Genomic DNA, 18,884 nt, shown 5'->3' on the forward strand with positions numbered 1-18,884 from the left:
GGTCGATTCCCCCTCCCTTTTGCCAATCTAACTGCGGATTGCAAGCCCGTTGCCACTAGGAGCAGACGGTACAGCACCCAGGACAAGACCTTGATCAGGTCCGAAGTCCATCGGCTGCTTAAGGAGGGTATTATGGAGGCCAGCAACAGCCCCTGGAGAGCCCAAGTGGGAGTGGTTAAAACTGGGGAGAAACACAGGATGGTCGTGGACTGCAGCCAGACCATCAATCGGTACACGCAGCTCGACGTGTACCCACTCCCACGCAAATCTGACATGGTCAATCAGATTGCGCAGTACCGGGTCGTCTCAACAATTGACCTGAAGTCCGCCTACCACCAGCTCCCCATCCGGAAGTCGGACCGGCCATACACGGCCTTCGAGGCGGACGGTCGCCTCTACCACTTCCTTAGGATCCCTTTCGGCGTCACAAATGGGGTCTCGGTCTTCCAAAGAGAGATGGACCGATTGGTCGACCAGTACGATTTGCGGGCCACCTTTCCATACTTAGATAATGTCACCATCTGCGGCCATGACCAGCAGGACCACGATGCCAACCTCGATAAATTCCTCCGCACTGCCACTCTTCTCAACCTGACCTATAACACGACCCGGTTAGCCATTCTCGGCTATATAGTCCAAAACGGACTTCTCGGGCCCGACCCCGACCGCATGCGCCCCATGGAACATCCCTTCCCCCACTGCCCCAAGGCCCTCAAACGCTGCCTGGGGTTCTTTTCCTACTACGACCAGTGGGTCCCAAACTATGCGGACAAGGCCCGCCCACTCATTCAGTCCACCCAATTCCCCCTCGCGGCCGAGGCACAACACGCTTTTGCCCGCATCAGAGCAGACATCGCCAAGGCCGGGATGCGTGCAGTGGAAGAATCACTGCCATTCCAAGTAGAAAGCGACGCTTCAGACGTCGCCCTTGCCGCCACTCTAAACCAGGCAGGCAGACCCGTGGCATTCTTCTCCCGCACCCTTCATGCCTCTGAAATTCGACACTCATCCGTCGAAAAGGAGGCCCAAGCTGTCGTTGAAGCTGTGCTGCATTGGAGGCATTACCTGGCCAGTAAGAGATTCACTCTCCTTATGTACCAACGGTCGGTAGCCTTCATGTTCAATAACGCATAGCGGAGCAAGATCAAAAATGATAAAATCTTCCAGTGGAGAATTGAGCTCTCCGCCTATAATTACGAGATCTTGTATCGCCCTGATAAACTCAACGAGCCCCCAGATGCCCTCTCCCACATGGTACATGTGCCAGCGCACAAGTGAACCAACTCTGGGCCCTACACGACAGCCTTTGTCACCCGGGGGTCACTCGATTGTACCATCTGGTCAAAGCTCGCAATCTGCCCTACTCCGTCGAGGAAGTAAGGACAGTCACCAGGGACTGCCAGGTCTGTGCGGAGTGCAAGCCGCACTTCTACCAGCCAGACCGTGCGCGCCTGGTGAAGGCTTCCCGCCCCTTTGAACGCCTCAGCGTGGATTTCAAATGGCCCCTCCCCTCCACCGAACATAACATGTACATTCTCAGTGTGGTCGATGAGTACTCCAGTTTCCCCTTCGCCATCCCATGCCCCGATATGACGTCTGCCACCGTCATCAAGGCCCTCAGCACCATCTTCGCTCTGTTCGGTTTCCCCTCCTACGTCCACAGTGACAGGGGATCCTCATTCATGAGCTGCGTCAGTTCCTGCTCAGCAGGGGTATAGCCTCCAGCAGGACGACCAGCTAAACTCCCGGGGAAACTTGCAAGTAGAACGGGAGAATGGGACCGTTTGCAGGGCTGTCCAGCTGGCCCTATGGTCCAGGAACCTCACAGCCTCTCGCTGGCAGGAGGTCCTCCCTGATGCTCTGCACTCCATCTGGTCACTACTGTGCACCGCCACTAATAACGCACCCTACAAACGTGTTTTTACCTTCCCCAGGAAGTCCACATCCGGGGTGTCGCTCCCGACTTGGCTCGCAGCTCCAGGACTGGTCCTACTCCATCGGCACGTCCGACACTACAAGGCGGACCTCTTGGTGGACAGGGTTCACCTGCTCCACGCCAACCCTCAATATGCCGACGTTGAGTTCCCTGACGGCCGCCAAGATACTGTCCCACTCAGGGACCTGGCACCGTCAGGTTCCACCCCAACACACCCCTCCCCACCCATGCACCCCCCCCTTCCACGGCGCCGCCAATATTGACCCCACCAGACCACCCCCTCCTCCCCTTTTCCACACAAGAGGACGAAGAGGACTTTGGCATGCTCCCGGAGTTCCCCGATGACTGGCCAGCATCAGCACCGCCATCGGTGCCACCTCCACCACTGCCACCACCGACTTCACCGCCACCGTTACGCTGCTCCCAACGAAGCACCAAAGCACCGGACCGGCTGAACCTTTGACGGACTCCGGACCATCAACATGGACTTTTCTTTTTCCTACCACTGTACATAATTGCACTAACTGTATATAGTTTCACGTCACCCCCGCCGGACTAATTTTTAACAGGGGGTGAATGTGGTGAACCACTGTATTAGGAGATGTAAGGTAGGACCTGCACTACAGGTTCGCCGGTAGCTCCTGCCGGCTGGCTCCGCCCAGGGAGAACTGTATAAATATGCATGACCTCCAGTGCCCTGCCATTTCACCAGCTGCAGTAGGAGGCCACGCATCTGACTGTAATAAAGCCGCAGTTGTACCCAACTTTAGTCTTTGTGCAATTGATCGTGCATCAGGGTGCGAGACACAAGACAGGATGCGTGATTAGACAGCGGGCCAGGGGTGGGGTGTGGGGGTGGTGTAGGGTGAGGGTGATGTTGGCATGATGGTGGTGTGGGAGTTACGATGGTGTGGGGGTGAGTGTGGAATGGGGGTGGTGTTGGGAGGCTGTTGACACACGTGTCACAGGGAACGGCATCTCTGCAGGGTCTCACTTCCTCGCCTGTGGCTGAGCTCCACCTCGGAGACCTCCCTTTCCTCCGGGCCCCCTGCCAGGATGAGGGGCTGCAGGTCTGGCGGTCACCTCCTGTCTTCTCCTGCTGCGGCGGATGTGCGCAGCTTTCTCTTGGGGGCACATAAAGCAACAGTGTTAGACAATCCAACGCATGCAGCCAGGGGGTGGGTTGGTGGCAATCTCAGTGTCCAGGGCATCCAGCTATGGCGGCTGATATGGGTATCTGCACGTGGTGCAGTGTGGGGGTTCAGCCACCCTCCCGGGGAGTGTGGGGGGGGGGGTGGATAGGGGAAGCGGGTAGGGGGTAGGTTTACGGGTATGTGAGACGGGGTTACTGTCAGGGGCACAGTGCTGCTTACTCACCCTGGCCGCCCTGAGGAGGTCATGCAGTTTTTTCCGGCACTGATGGCCGTCTGGATGGTGATGCCCATGGCGCTCACGGCCTCTGCCACCTGCGCCCAGGCACGATGAAAGGCGGCGGCTGACAGCCCCCTTCCCGGGTCGGGGTACAGGATCAAAAACCATACAAGTTTCTATTTTAGTTTAGGCATGCAGCATGGCCGGCGCAGGCTTGGAGGGCCGAAGGGCCTGTTCCTGTGCTGTACTTTTCTTTGTTCTTTGTTCTTATTCCTCTCTCCTCCACCGCACCCAAGAGGGTCGCCAGCTCGGTGAACCTCGGGGCTGCTCTCTGTCATGATATGCACTCATGCACATAATGAGATACAGACAGGCAGTGACAGACACCCAGTACAGCTAATCAACACACAGGACAGAACACAACCAATCACCAGGCAGAACACTAGGAGGTGGCCTCCCACTATAAAACACACGAGGCATCAACACTCTGCCTCTTTCCACTGGTGACAACTGTAGTTATTGTCAGGGTGTATATATCAGTTAGCACCTTCTACACATAGCTCAGAGCTAGTCTGGTCTAGTTAGTTATAGTTAGCACGCGTAGATTAGTAGAGTGTCAACCCACAGCGAACTGTGTGCACTGCTTAACAAGTTCAATAAAGCGTATTGAACCAATACCAAAGTTTGGAGTCTACTTTCAAGTACAACTGCATCCAGTTGCAGTCTGTGTTACCCCAGGGTGATTAACACAACATGGTACCAGTAGTCTACTATCTCTAAGTGGTTTACCTCGAGTGATTCCATGACGACCAGCATGTGCCTTCCAGCGGAATGGAGAAGATGCAGGCCCCTCCACAGCAACAGATTTTTTGGCAATCTCGGCGCCAACTGGCGGGTCTTCAAGCAAAGGTTCCTTCTCTACATTGAGGCCTCGAGCCTCGAGGATGCGTCCGATGCCAGAAAAATCGCGCTGCTCCTATCAACTGCGGGGGACCAAGCTATCCAGATTTTCAACTCGCTTAATTTTACCGATGGCCAGGACAAGCCCAAATTCAAGACTGTTTTGGAGAAGTTTGACAGTCACTGTGAAGTCGAAACAAACAAGACCTTTGAGCGCTATATCTTCCAGCAACGCCTTCAGGGTAAGGATGAACCGTTCCAATCCTTTCTAACTCATCTCCGTAAATTAGCGCAGTCCTGCAATTATGGTGCAACCGCTGATTCCATTATCAGGGATCAGATCGTGTTTGGGGTGCACTCCGATTCCTTGCGGGAGCAACTCCTCAAAATTAAGCACATGACCCTGCCAGTCGCAATCGAGACGTGTATAGTGCATTAGCATACGAGAAATCAGTACTCCCGTTTCAAATCGGCAGATTACGAAAAACTTGCCTCCCACGAGGCAGAGAGTGAACAGGCCATCGCCCAGATGCAGCACATCAGTATCGCTGAAAGCGGCCATTTTGCGTGCTTTTCCCGGGGTCCCACGCATGCGCAACATGAACGGGAGAACGAAGCGGCCGAAAACCAAACTGCGCAGGTGCGAACGTCGGCTGACCGCACTGCGCATGTGCGACGATGCACAGAGCGTAACGACGTCAACGTCAAAATTGAGCTGAGGACACAATTGGAAAATAAAACTATAGAAATTACAGGAATTAAAAGTAACACCTCTTGAAGTCAAAGCATTTTGAACATCACGGTAGCACGGTAGCACGGGAGGGCAGCACGGTAGCATTGTGGATAGCACAATTGCTTCACAGCTCCAGGGTCCCAGGTTCGATTCCAGCTTGGGTCACTGTCTGTGCGGAGTCTGTACATCCTCCCCGTGTGTGCGTGGGTTTCCTCCGGGTGCTCCGGTTTCCTCCCACAGTGCAAAGATGTGCAGGTTAGGTGGATTGGCCATGATAAATTGCCCTTGGTGTCCAAAATTGCCCTTCGTGTTGGGTGGGGTTACTGGGTTATGGGGATAGGGTGGAGGTGTTGACCTTGGGTAGGGTGCTCTTTCCAAGAGCCGGTGCAGACCCGATGGGCCGAATGGCCTCCTTCTGCACTGTAACTTCTATGATATCTATGATGTGCCGGAACTGCTGCACCGCCCACTTAAAGCGGTAATGACCTGCAAAAGGCAGGCGATGTTCAAATTGCGGGAAGCCTGGACATTATGCAGCCTTGTGAAGGTCTGCACCACCGGTCAAGGGCCAGCGATCCCAATTCCAATGCAACCGTGTTCGATGTGTACAGCAAGGTCTATGGGATTCTGATCCTGGTAGCACTATGGATCCAGAGGACGACTGCCTTGAGTCGCTCTATCGTGTGGGCATCATCACTATATGTGAGTATGCATCCTCAAATTCAGCAAGACGCCTATCTATCCTCAATGTGGATTCCGCAGATGAATGGTGTGCTGTCATACGAGTAAATCAATGCAGCATCCAGTTCAAGCTGGACACTGGTGCTTCAGCCAATCTCATCTCTCAAGCTGATTTTGACCGCATTAAAAAGCAACCCAAAATTCTTCCGCCAGCCTGCCAGCTCCTCGATTATAATAGCAATGCCATAACTGCACTAGGATCTTGTCATCTATTCATCTCCAACAAGACCATCAATGCCACACTGCGATTCGAAATCGTCAAGCCTGATAAGGCATCCCTGCTTGGTGCCCATGCATACAAGCTACTCAACCTCGTACAGTTAGTCCATGCCATGTCCTCTCCCAATGTGGATCTTCAGGCTGACATTGATGACATCCTTGCTCAATATCCGGATGTGTTTGATGGAATGGACACTCTGCCATACTGCTACAAGATCCTACTCAGGCCTGATGCCACGCCTGTAATCCATGCACCACGCTGGGTGCCGGCTCCTCTGAAGGAACGTTTAAAGGCACAGCTGCAGGAGCTCCAAGACCAGGGCATCATCTCCAAACTGACGGAACCGACTGACTGGGTCAGCTCGATGGTCTGTGTGAAGAAGCCCTCAGGAAAGTTGTGGATATGCATAGATCCCAAAGATCTTAACCAGAACATAATGCGGGAACACTACCCGATCCCAAAGTGTGAGGAACTGACCAGTGAGATGGCACACGCCAAATTCTTCACAAAGCTAGATGCATCGCGTGGTTTCTGGCAGATACAACTGGACGAGTCCAGCAGGAAGCTCTGCACGTTCAACACACCATTTGGCAGGGACTGTTATAACCGTATGCCGTTCGGCATTGTCTCAGCCTCTGAAATCTTCCACAGGATAATGGAGCAGATGATGGAGGGCATTGAGTGAGTGCGTGTCTACGTAGATGATGTAATCATATGGTCCACGACCCCCGAGGAACACATATCTCGTCTCAAACAAGTCTTTTGGTGTGTCCATGCAAACGGCCTCAAGTTGAACAAGGCCAAGTGCTCCTTTGGCATATCAACCATTAAGTTCTTGGACGACCGGATATCCCAGCAGGGTGTACGACCAGATTCGCACAAGGTCAAGGCCATTAACGCCATGAAGACCCCAGAAGACAAGAAGGCGGTACTACGCTTCCTTGGAATGGTGAACTTCTTGGGAAAATTCATTCCCAACTTGGCCTCACACACCACGGCTCTCAGGCAGCTGGTGAAGAAGTCCACTGCATTCCAGTAGCTACCCACACATCAAGCAGAGTGGCTTGAGCTCAAAGCAAAGCTCACCACTGCTCCGGTACTAGTGTTTTTTGACCCAGACAGGGAAACAAAAATCTCCATGGACGCAAGCCAGGACGGCATTGGTGCGGTGCTCCTCCAGAGGGATGACTCCTCGTCCTGGGGTCCAGTTGCTTATGCGTCAAGGGCCATGACTCCTACTGAACAGAGGTACGCCAAATAGAACAAGAGTGCCTGGGCCTCCTAACCGGCATTGTAAAGTTCCATGACTACGTCTACAGTCTACCTACATTCACAGTGGAGACTGACCACAGACCCTTGGTCCATATTATTCATAAGGACTTGAATGACATGACGCCCAGGCTTCAGTGCATTCTCCTTCGACTCCGAAGGTACAATTTTGAGTTAGTATACACACCAGGCAAAGAGCTGATAATTGCGGATGCCCAGTCCCGCTCCATCACCTCGCCCTGTGAACAGGTTGACTTCATCCGCCAGATTGAGGCACAGGTGCAGCAGTGTGCCAGCAACCTCCTGGCCTCAGATGAAAGAGTGATCAGCATTCGTGAAGAGACTGCCAAAGACCCTCTTCTGCAGCGTGTAATGCACCACCTTGAAAATGGCTGGCAAAAAGGGCAATACCCTCAGTTCTTTAATGTGAAGGATGGCAGTCGTCTTGGGGATCCTCCTCAAGCTAGATCATATCGTTATTCCTCACAGTCTGCAGAGCTTAGTGCTCAAACAAATCCCCGAGGGACACCGCGGTGTCGAAAAGTGTAGGCGCAGGACCCGGCAGGCTTTCTATTGGCCTGGAATCAGCCAGGACATATCCAACATGGTCCTCAATTGTGCGACCTGCCAGCGTTTCCAGCCTGCTCAAACAAAAGAAACACTCCAGCAACACGAGATCGTGACCTCTCCGTGGACCAAGGTGGGAATCAACCTTTTACACGCCAATGGGCGTGACTGTGTGCTCATCATAGATTACTTCTCAAATTACCCGGAAGTTGTGAAGCTGTCAGACCTCACATCAAGGACAGTCATCAAGGCCTGCAAGGAGACATTTACCAGGCATGGTATTCGCTCACTGTCATGATTGACAATGGTCCCTGCTTCCACAGCCAAGAGTGGTCCAATTTCACCAAGTCGTACCAATTCAAACACATCACCTCAAGCCCACACTACCCGCAGTCCAAATGGAAGGTTGAGAAAGGGGTCCATATAGTGAAGCAACTGCTCTGCAAGGCTGCGGACTCTGCTTCTGACTTCAACCTTGCGCTGCTGGTGTACAGGGCAACTCCTCTGTCCACCGGTATGTCTCCGGCACAACTCCTCACCTGCGGACGACTGTTCCGGCCATACACTTACCAGACCTGGATCACCTCCCAGTGCTGCAAAAGGTGCAGCACCTCGGGAACCGGCAAAAGCTGACGTACGATGCTCATGCTACCGATTTGCCTGTGCTATCTCCGGAAGATGCTGTTCGCATCAAGCTACCTGGTGGAGGCTGGTCAGCTCCAGCTGTTGTTGTTCGACTGGCTGCTCCCAGATCGTTTGTAGTTCACGTGGCTGATGTCTCCATTGTCAGGTGCAACAGAAGGGCACTGCGCAAACTTGCCTGCCCACCACCAGATCCTACTTTTTCATTTGTTGTCGTGCCTCCTCTGGACACCTCGCACCACGAGGCCACCAATCTGGCAGCAATCCCGCCTGTCAAGGCGCCGTCGCCCCCACCTCCATCTCTCAGGCGGTCGACAAGGATCAGACGCAAGCCCCAAAGATTGGACTTATAGACATTTATCTTGTAAATGTTGTTCTGTATCTGCACGCTAGACACCTCTTATGTATATATTCATTCATTCGCTTTCATCCACTCACCATTTTATGTAAATAGTTCTACTTGTAAATACAGTCGCATATGCTCCAAGCAACCAACATTTTTTTTTTAATGGGAAATGTCATGATATGCACTCATGCACATAATGAGATACAGACAGGCAGTGACAGACACCCAGTACAGCCAATCAACACACAAGACAGAACACAACCAATCACCAGGCAGAACACTAGAAGGTGGTCTCCCACTATAAAACACACGAGGCATCAACACTCTGCCTCTTTCCATTGGTGACAACTGTAGTGATAGTCAGGGTGTATATATCAGTTAGCACCTTCTACACGTGGCTCAGAGCTAGTCTGGTCTAGTTAGTTATAGTAAACAATCTTAGATTAGTAGAGTGTCAAACCCACAGCGAACTGTGTGTACTGCTTAACAAGTTCAATAAAGCGTATTGAACCAACACCAAAGTTTGGAGTCTACTTTCAAGTACAACTGCATCCAGTTGCAGTCCGTGTTACCCCAGGGTGATTAACACGACACTCTCCTCGCTGCCATCTTGTTGGCTGGTATGGCGTATGTGGGGGGAAAATTGTTTGTATGCGGCTGCAGCTTGTCAGCCTTTGAGTGTGAATCGCGAAACTGGCGAATCCGAGACTGTTTCTCATTGGAATCGATTGTGACCACATGGCACCGATGCTAGCCCCTTAACAGTAGCGCAATCGTTCCAGGTGCGACGCCAGTTTTTCTGTCATGCAAGTCCACAAATTCTGTGTTGGCGTCACACGTAGTCCCCGGAACCAACAATCCCGCCCTTTGTCTATCACTTAGGAATGACCACACTAACATGAATGAGGCATAACAGTACCTGGGGGGGGGGTTCTCCCAGGCCATTGAAGGTCCTTGGGTGGTTGAGGATAGGGAAGGGTGGCACCCTGGCTCACCCTCTGGTACCTAGCACCTTGGTACTGTCATCCAGGCACTGCTAAAGTGCCCAGGTGGCACTGTAAGGTTGGCAGGGGCATTCCAGGGTGCCTGAGTGGCAGTGCAGGCTGCCCAGGTGCTAGGTTGGCACTGCCAAGGGTCAGGGCCTGAGGGTGGCCTTGCTCACGAAAGGGGGGTTGAGGGGAGGTTTGAAGAGTGGAGGGGTGAGGGGGAGTATGACGGGGCTTCATGAAGGTTGGTGGGGTGAAGGCTGTTGGTCCTGAAGGGGGGGGGGGAGGTGAAAAGGGGTTGGGTGGGTCTGAAAGGGGGGGGCAGGCTCAGCGGCCCCATAGTGGGGTATCCTCACTTGGTGAGGGTGGGGTGGGGGTGAATGTTCATAACTGGGGGGCATGGCTTTGCCAGTGGGTGGGGGGATGTGGGTACCCTCAAGCACATTAGAGATCAGGGCACCCTTTCAAAATTGTGCCCTGACCTGTGTGCAGCCTGTCTCGGCAGCGAGTTCAGCTCCCCACTGCCGAAAAAATGTACGTGTGTGCTAGACTGGGGAGGAATTCCCCTATCGACCTTGTTACCTCCAACTCGGGACACGACGAGACTGGTAAATCTCGCGAAAGGCCTCTGCGAGATTTACCAGCCTCGTTACGCCTCATGGGATCTAACGAGACCTTGCAAGGCGTTGTGATTTGGATCCGGCCCATTGAGGTCGGGATCCAGATTTGCATATTCAGGTGAATAGTTAGTCTCACTTGAATAAGTCTACGTTGGATCTACCCAGTGCCCGGGATCGAATAGCCTTGTCCGAGCAGGTGCCGATTAGCACTGGTTTTGAAATACATGGACCAAGCGTACCTGAACATGGGGTTCTTCCAGGCGATCGGGGCCCCCCCGGATGATCAGGCTCCAGGCAGGGTGGTAACCTAGCACCTCCAATGACACCCGGCACTGTGGCACTGCCAGCTTGGCACCCTGACCGTGCCACCTGGGCATTCTGGCAGTGCCATCTGGGAGTCACCCTGACATTGCCATGTCACCAGTCTAGTAGTGCCAAGGTGTCCAAGTGGCATCTAACCTATGATGGGGATCGGTCCTGGGACTCTTATATAAAGAGGTGCGGGGGGCTCGATGACCCCCCAATTAGTAAGTTGGGGTGTTGGGGGAGCCTCAGGAGGCCATGGATGTGGGGCCTAGCGATCTGGGGTTTTAAAAATGGCACCCTGACCTCTTTCTGATTTGGCGAGCAGAGCTCGGTAGTGCAGGAAGTGAGCCTATGTGCCGCCTCAGCAGGGCGTTCCTCGCCGAGGCCCAGAAATAAAGCAGAGTCCGGTTTAATAGCGGGGTCGTTTTCATCTCTGCAAATCGGTGGAAAACTTCCTGCCAAACTCGACGGAAATGACAAGTAGAAATTTATTGGTTGAATCGAGGCCTCTATCTGTGCTGACCTTTCATTTGTGTAATGTAAAACTAATCCCATCATCCTGTGCTCTCCCCATGATTCTGTATATTTTTCATATGATTAACACTCCCCTCAATCTTTACTCAATTGGTCCTTGTGGCAAAGTAAACCGTGCTTTAATCCCCTCTCTGTAATGAAACCTACTCTTAATCCCTTCCATCATTCTTCAAGAGACACTTTTATATTGATGATTCACAGACTCATAGAATCCCTACAGTGCAGAAGGAGGCCATTTGACCCATCGAGTCTGCACCGGCCCTCAGAAAGAGCGCTCAACCAAGACACACGCTCCACCCTATCCCCGTAACCCAGGAGCACCACCTACCCTTTTGGACACTAAGGTGAATTTAGCATGGCCAATCCACCTCACCTGTTCATCTGTGGACTGTAGGAGGAAACCGGAGCATCCGGAGGAAATCCATGCTGACACGGGGAGAACGTGCAAACGCCACACAGGATCCCAAGGCTGAAATTGAACCCGGGTCCCTGGCGCTGTGAGGCAGCAGTGTTAACCACTGTGCCACCATGCAGCCCCAATTCCTCATTTTTGACTCGCAAGTATTCCCTCGTGACTCTATTTTTGGTATCATCCTATTGAAGGTCATTAGCTTTCATGCCCTAGCTACAAAAGGATGCTTAAAACTGCCTTGTGGAAGTTTATCTTAATCTCTTATATCTCCACTCTTCCATATAAAACCAAAACACAATTGTCTTTCTATATGATTGTGTCCCTGAACTGACAGTCCCAGTTGAGTTTTCTCATATTCCTCCGTATTCTGCTCTCATACTCTCACGTCTTAATTTTCTTCTCAAAGTGAAGCTGCATATTTCTCCGCAGTAAAGTCCATTCGCCTCCTATATTCCTAATCCACTAATCCAACTGCCTTCTTGAAGTTCTTTACAGTTTTCCCTGCTGTTCCCTAAAGCTTTTTGTGGGAAATTGTGCTTTCTGTGCATATGGGGCGAAATCAACTTTAAAAATAATTCTTACATGGGATGCGGATGCCACTGGCTGGGCTGGCATTTATTGGTCATCCCTAATTGCCCTTGAACTGAATGGCTTGCTGGGCATTTCAAAGGACATTTTTTTAAAGAGTCAAATATAGTGCTGTGGGTCTGGAGTCACATGTAGACACATAAGGATATTAGTGAAACAATTGATAATGATTTCTGAGTCATCGTTAGACTTAATTCACGAACAATTTTTTATTGAATACGAAACCAGGATTCAAACCTAGAGCGCTATGCTGGGTTGCTAGAATACTGATCCAGTGACAAAGCCTACCGCCTCCCTATATGTGTGCTGTGTGCAAATGCATATAGTGACATAATCAGTTCTTCCTCTACATTGTTGTATCTTAAGGAAGACAAGTATACTGTCGTACCTATTAGATAGAAAGGTGGCAGGTTCACCTCTGATACTAATGAAATGCTGCGCAAAGGCAGCACTGCACTTGAGTCCTGAATCAGCCGACAGAAGGACTCCTCAATATTTCTGTACTTTTGGTCATCATCATTTTATTGTTATCAAGCAGTTACAGCCACATCCCTTGACAATTTGAGAAACCACAGCTCCAAGGTCTTTTCATACAGGCTTATAGATTGTATCCCTTACATCTGTGCTCTAAAACAAGCCAACAGTACTTTAATAAATATAACATTGTATAACTTCCTAAAGATATGCCATTCTCTGTCCTTAATTGACACAGCTGTGTAGTAGGTCATAACTTGGAAGAGATTTCACATTTTATGCATTGGTATGTTATGACAGATTAGCCAGAGGCACTTCTCCCACCTCTATTTCTAATATAAAGACACACATATTGCACATTTTATGTTGCTATAATCATGGCTTTTCTTAGATTCGCATATATTACATTCGACAAACCAGAATCGGCTACAAACTATCTATTGATTACTGTAGTCACCAATGTTTTGTGGAATGTTTTATGTGTAATGTCCTTTGTAAAGCAAACATTCCCAAAGATAATTTAGCTTATATGTTCATTGGATTTCCCCACTCCCCCTCTGGTTGCTTTAATGGAGTAACCTTCAAAAATGTCAGAAATCTTTGCATGCACAGGGATGAAATTCATCGTGGGTGGCTGTGCAACCCGGGGTATTAGCAAATCAGGAAGTCAGTTTTACAGAAACATATGCGATGGGATTCTCCGTCCCTGAGATTAAGTGATGTTGCCATTTGTGCACTTCTACGACAGCAAAACTGGCGCCGTACCTAGACTGATTCCACTACTGTTAAGGGGTCAGAACCGGCGCCACATGGAACACAATTGATTCCAGTGAGAAATTGTGCAGGTTTCACCAGGACCATGATTGTCCCTCAGGAGGCTGACAAGCTGCAGCCGCATCTACGCACTTCACTCCCCACACACACTCATCCCAGCCAACAAGATGGCACTGGTTGCACTGGAGCGTACCCAACCAACTGATGGGTCAGCTGGGGCCAGAGGTCACCTAGGAGGGTGCACTGTGGGGACACCCATACCACTTATGGCACTAAGTTCACAGTGAACAGTCAGCGGTGTGTATAGCTGCATGGCTGCCTTGCAGACTGTGGCAACGGTGTTCCATGCCTGTCCAACCCAACCGCACAGCCCACTTCCTGGCCACATCGCGCTACTCTCCCCGGCCATGGCAGAAGCCCCCCGGCCAGTAGCACAACTGTCCGCGAACTGTGGCAATGTTGGACACTCTCTGTACCCCTTCTCCCTCCCTCCGTAGCCACGCCGCTTGTTTCATGATTTTTAAAAGCACAAGTGAACCTCGATATCGGGAATTCACCCCAGTGGAGTCGGAGCATCACAGAGGCCCTGGAGAATACTGCGTCAGGCCTCCTAATGACATGCAAATACTGTTTACTGTACATGTGGATTGAAATGCATTAATGCCACTCTCGAGGCACCGGAGAATTGCGATTAGCGTGAAACCGGCACCCACCACGATTTCAGTGTCAAAACCGATTCTCTGCCCAATCGCGTTTCCGATTCTGGTGTCGGCCGACGGAGAATCCCGCCCATGAAGTGTAAAATGGGCTGCAGATTTTCTAATTCCCATGGTGCACTAGTATTAAATATAATAAAAAAGCTAGTTCTGATCATTCTTTGCTTGGAATTCTGGTTGGATTAGAAGAGGCAGTGGTGTAGTGGTATTATCACTGGACCGTGATAAGAGACCCAGGGGAATATTCTGAGGACCTGGGTTCAAATCCCACCATGTCCTTGGCCCAATCATCTTCAGTTGCTTCAAGAATTTTCTTCCTTCCAACATAAGGTCAGATATGGATATGGTCCCTGATGATTGCACAATGTTTAATGCCATTCATGACTCCTCATTGCAGTCCACATGCAAATACTGCAAAATTTGGACAATGTCCAGGCTTGGGCCGACAAGTGGCAAGTAACATTCGTGCCACCCAAGTGCCAGACAATGACCATCTCCTATAAGAGAGAATCAAACCATCGCCCCTTGACATTCAATGGCATTACAATCACTGAATCACTATCAACATCCTGGAGCTTATTATTGACCAGAAGCCGAACTTTACGAGCCATATAAATACTGTGGCTGCAAGAGCAGGTTAAAATCTAGGAACCCTATGGCGATTAACTCACCTCCTGGCTTCCCAAAGCCTGTCCACCACCTACAAGGCACAAGTCAGGAGTGTGATGGAATACTCCCCACTTGCCTGCTTGAGTGCAGCTCCAACAACACTCAAGAAGCTCAATGCCATCCAGGACAAAGCAGCCTACTTGATTGGCTCCCCTTCCACAAACATTCATTCTCCTCACGCACAGGAGCAGCCATGTGTACTATGTACACGATGCACTGCAGGAATTCACCAAGGTTCCTGAGACAGCACCTTGCAAATCCACGACCACTGCCATCTAGAAGGACAAGAGCAGCAGATACCTGGGAACACCACCACCTGCAAGTTCCCCTCCAAGTCACTCATCATCCTGACCCAGAAATATATGATGTGGAGATGCCGGCGTTGGACTGGGGTGAGCACAGTACGAAGTCTTACAACACCAGGTTAAAGTCCAACAGGTTTGTTTCGATGTCACTAGCTTTCGGAGCGCTGCTCCTTCCTCAGGTGAATGAAGAGGTCTGACAGACCTCTTCATTCACCTGAGGAAGGAGCAGCGCTCCGAAATCTAGTGACATCGAAACAAACCTGTTGGACTTTAACCTGGTGTTGTAAGACTTCGTACAGAAATATATTGGCGTTCCTTCACTGTCGTTGGGACAAAATCCTGGAACTCTCTCCCTAACAGCACAGTGGGTGTACCTACATCACATGGACTGCAGCGGTTCAAAAAGGCAGCTCACCACCACCTTCTCAAGGGCGATTAGTGATGGGCAACAACAAGGCCTAGCCAGCGAAGCCCACATCCCGTAAAAGTGAATTGTTTTCTAAAAAGTTGAAGGGAGGCTCTGGAGGCAAAAACAATAACCTGGCATATTTTGGTTTGCTTATCAATGTCACCAAAACCTCAATGTAAGATTTAAACGCTCGACTTATGCCAATTTATTTTGCGAACATTAGTAAATGGCCAAATGTATATCCAGTCATTTAACCCAGTCTGCAAGCAAGTATCCAATACGCCTTTCTTATTTTCAACTTATGTAACTTTACAGAAAAACTAATAAATGAAAAAGAAATAGTAACATGTAGGAAATTGTGTAACTGTTCATTTGATTTTGAGAAATCAATATCTATCTCTGGTCTTATTTTGGGCAGTTTTTGTAATTTTGCTGTGTAACATATCATAAATCAACTAGACAGCTGCCAATATCAATTAGAATGATCCGTTTACACGCCCACCAGAAAGGCCCACCAACAAAATCAATGTTGGTGCCAAGCAGTAGGAGGTGCCCAGATAGCACCCTGACAGGACTTAATGTTTATGTGAGACTTACACTCAGATTGAAGGGTACAACGCAGGCCATCGGGACGGCATCAGGACGTCTCCTGCGGCCCTTCCCTGATAGGCTGAGGGAACCCGGCGTGGCGGCTGCAGACTGAGTCCACCCGCCACTGTCGGGGGGGAACTGTTCTGGGGGAAGGGGGGGGGCTTTGGCGAGGGCTGGGGCACTGGTGGAGGGTGTTCCGGGGGTGGTAGGGCTGAATTTGCCAGGCCGGGCCCATGCGCGGCCGGCACCATGTTGCACGGTCCGGCTGCTGCTGGCAACCGCCGTGCGCATGTGCGGCCACCGACCCAGCAATTCCGCGGCCGTATCCGCAAAGGGCGATGGTGCAGAGGGTGGAGTCAATGGTGTCAATAGTGTAAGGAACCTCTTTCAAATCCTTGCCTGATCACTGTGTCCCTTTTAATTACTGTCTTGCTGGCTGTTGCAACAGTGCCTATTTTGGGTTTTAAACTATAGACTTTTGAAATACCCTGCTGCAAGCTGCTATTTGAATTGGCTCAGGCACACCCCTCAATCCAGTGTGCTGTATGGTGTGCTGTGTGCTGTGATGTCATTCTGATGACTTGGCCAGCAACCAATCAGCTCTTCTGGGTTTCTGGGACACAGTCTATTCTCGATTGTGATTAGTGGAGCACCCTAGAGCTTACTGGGATAAAGTAGCGCCGGCTGCATTTTAATTCAGTACTGCTTATACCTTAAGAAGAAATGGTTCTTTCAGCTGAGGTTGGTGGGGTTTGAAACACTGTCTCTATCCTGACAGGCCTGTGAAGGGTTAACTCCTGATTTAATTGCTACAAGAAGTCTCTATCAATCCAGGCCTGTGAAGTTTAACCTCTGATCAAAAGATTGCAAACAGTCTCCAATCAGATCTGTGAAAGCCTAACCTCTGTGTGGAAGACTGGGGAAGGCACAGTTCTGATAGCTCTCCCCTGAGATCTCTAGAGGTCTGGAAGAAAGGGCCTTTTGCTTTCTCTTCGGACTGGCATCCTAGAGGCATAATGGACAGAAAATCCTCTTTTAAATTGTCAGGTAGAGAATTCTAAGATAGTCTCAGTGAGACTGAGGTCAGTCAACTGAAAGTGACTCCCTGGAGGAAATTCTACAGCCTGTTATTTCTAACTCTGGACAAACCTTAGAAGATCCAAACCAACCAATGATTTCAAGATGACCGTCTGCGAAGACCATCATCTGAGCAGCAAAGATTAATCACATGCCCTCAGGAGTTAAAACTTCACAGGCCTGTCTGGATAGAGACAGTGTTTCAAACCCCGCCAGCCTCAGCTGAAAGCAGTACTGAATTAAAATGGAGCTGGCGCTGCTTTATACCAGAAACCTCTGCGGCACTCCACTAATTATAATCGAGACTAGACTATGTCCCAGAACTGTAAATTCAATGATAATCTATGATTAATCTAGGACAAAGGTTCGGCACAACATCGTGGGCCGAAGGGCCTGTTCTGTGCTGTATTTTCTATGTTCTATGTTAAACATGCCCTTTTGATCCCTATTGATTTTTTGTCTAACCTTTCCTACAATCCCCCCCAAAAATGTTTTACTGACAAATCAGGTTCCTGTAAGTCCTTGGAGCAGTCAAGGGTCAAAGATCTCAGGAAAACATACAAATTATTGGTTTGTTCACTTATGTTAGGACTCCGGGACCTGTGGGGCTGGAATTGACCGCACATTAGCCCAGGGTAACGTAACAATAGTGGAGTCCTGGGGGGCAAACGGGGGACACTGGTGGTAGGAGGGAACAGTAATAGTTAAATGGGGAGTAGGGATCCTGCAGGGTGGCATGGTGAGTACGCATCAGTGGGGGTGATGGTGGTCAGTGGGGGGTGGGTATTGGGTGGTCAGTGGGGAAGTGGGGGTTGGGTGTTGAGTGGGGGTTGGCTGGTTAGTGGAGGTTGGGTGATCAGTGTGAGGTTGATGTCGGGATGTTTGTTGGGGGTGGGGGTTGGTGGTAATGGGGGTTGGAAGGTCAGTGAGTGTTAGGTGATCACTCTGGATGTTGAATGGTTGGGTGTTCAGTGGGGCGTTGGGGTTGGGTTGTCAGTGGCCAGGGGGGTTAGTTAGCCAATGGGGGTTTTTGGATGGTTGGGTGTTCAGTGGAGGCAGGGATTGTGTGGTCAGTGTCAGGTTTGGGTCGTTCTGGGGTTTTGGGTGGTTCGTAGTGGGGCAGGGAGTCAGGTGGTCAGTCAGGTGGTCAGTGGGGGTCAGGGGATTTGGTGTTTGGTGAGGTCATGTGGTCAGTAATGGATTGAGTAGTTTAGGGTTTTGGGTGGTTAGTGGAGGATCCGGGTGGTCAGTGTGGGGTGGGTGATCATTGGGAGTGTGGTGTGTCAGATGTTCGAGTGGTCAGTGGGGCAGTGGTCAGGTCATTGGGAGAGCTTGGGTGATCAGTGGATAGGGTCGGGTTGCCAGGGGTGGAACCTTGGATGGTCAGTGGAGGTCAGGTGGTCAGTGGAGGGGTCAGGTTGTCGGTGTGGGTGGGATCAGGTGGTTAGGGGGTTTTAGGTCAGGTGGTCAGGGGAGTTTGGCTGGTTGGGGGGGTGGGGTTTGGGTGGTAATTGGAGGGGTTGGATGGTCGGGGGGGGGGGGCTGAGGGTGGTCAGTGGGGGGATCAAGCTATTGGGTGGTCTCATGGAAGCTTTGGTGGGGAGGGGGAGGGGGATCAGAGGATGCTTTATTCCAGTACAATAATTAAGCAGGAGTTAGAAGTGGTTTTCATTCTTCTAATTACACCTTGGTAACTAT

The sequence above is a fragment of the Scyliorhinus torazame genome, chromosome 6, assembly GCF_047496885.1.
Source record: "Scyliorhinus torazame isolate Kashiwa2021f chromosome 6, sScyTor2.1, whole genome shotgun sequence".
Lineage (NCBI taxonomy): Eukaryota > Metazoa > Chordata > Chondrichthyes > Carcharhiniformes > Scyliorhinidae > Scyliorhinus > Scyliorhinus torazame.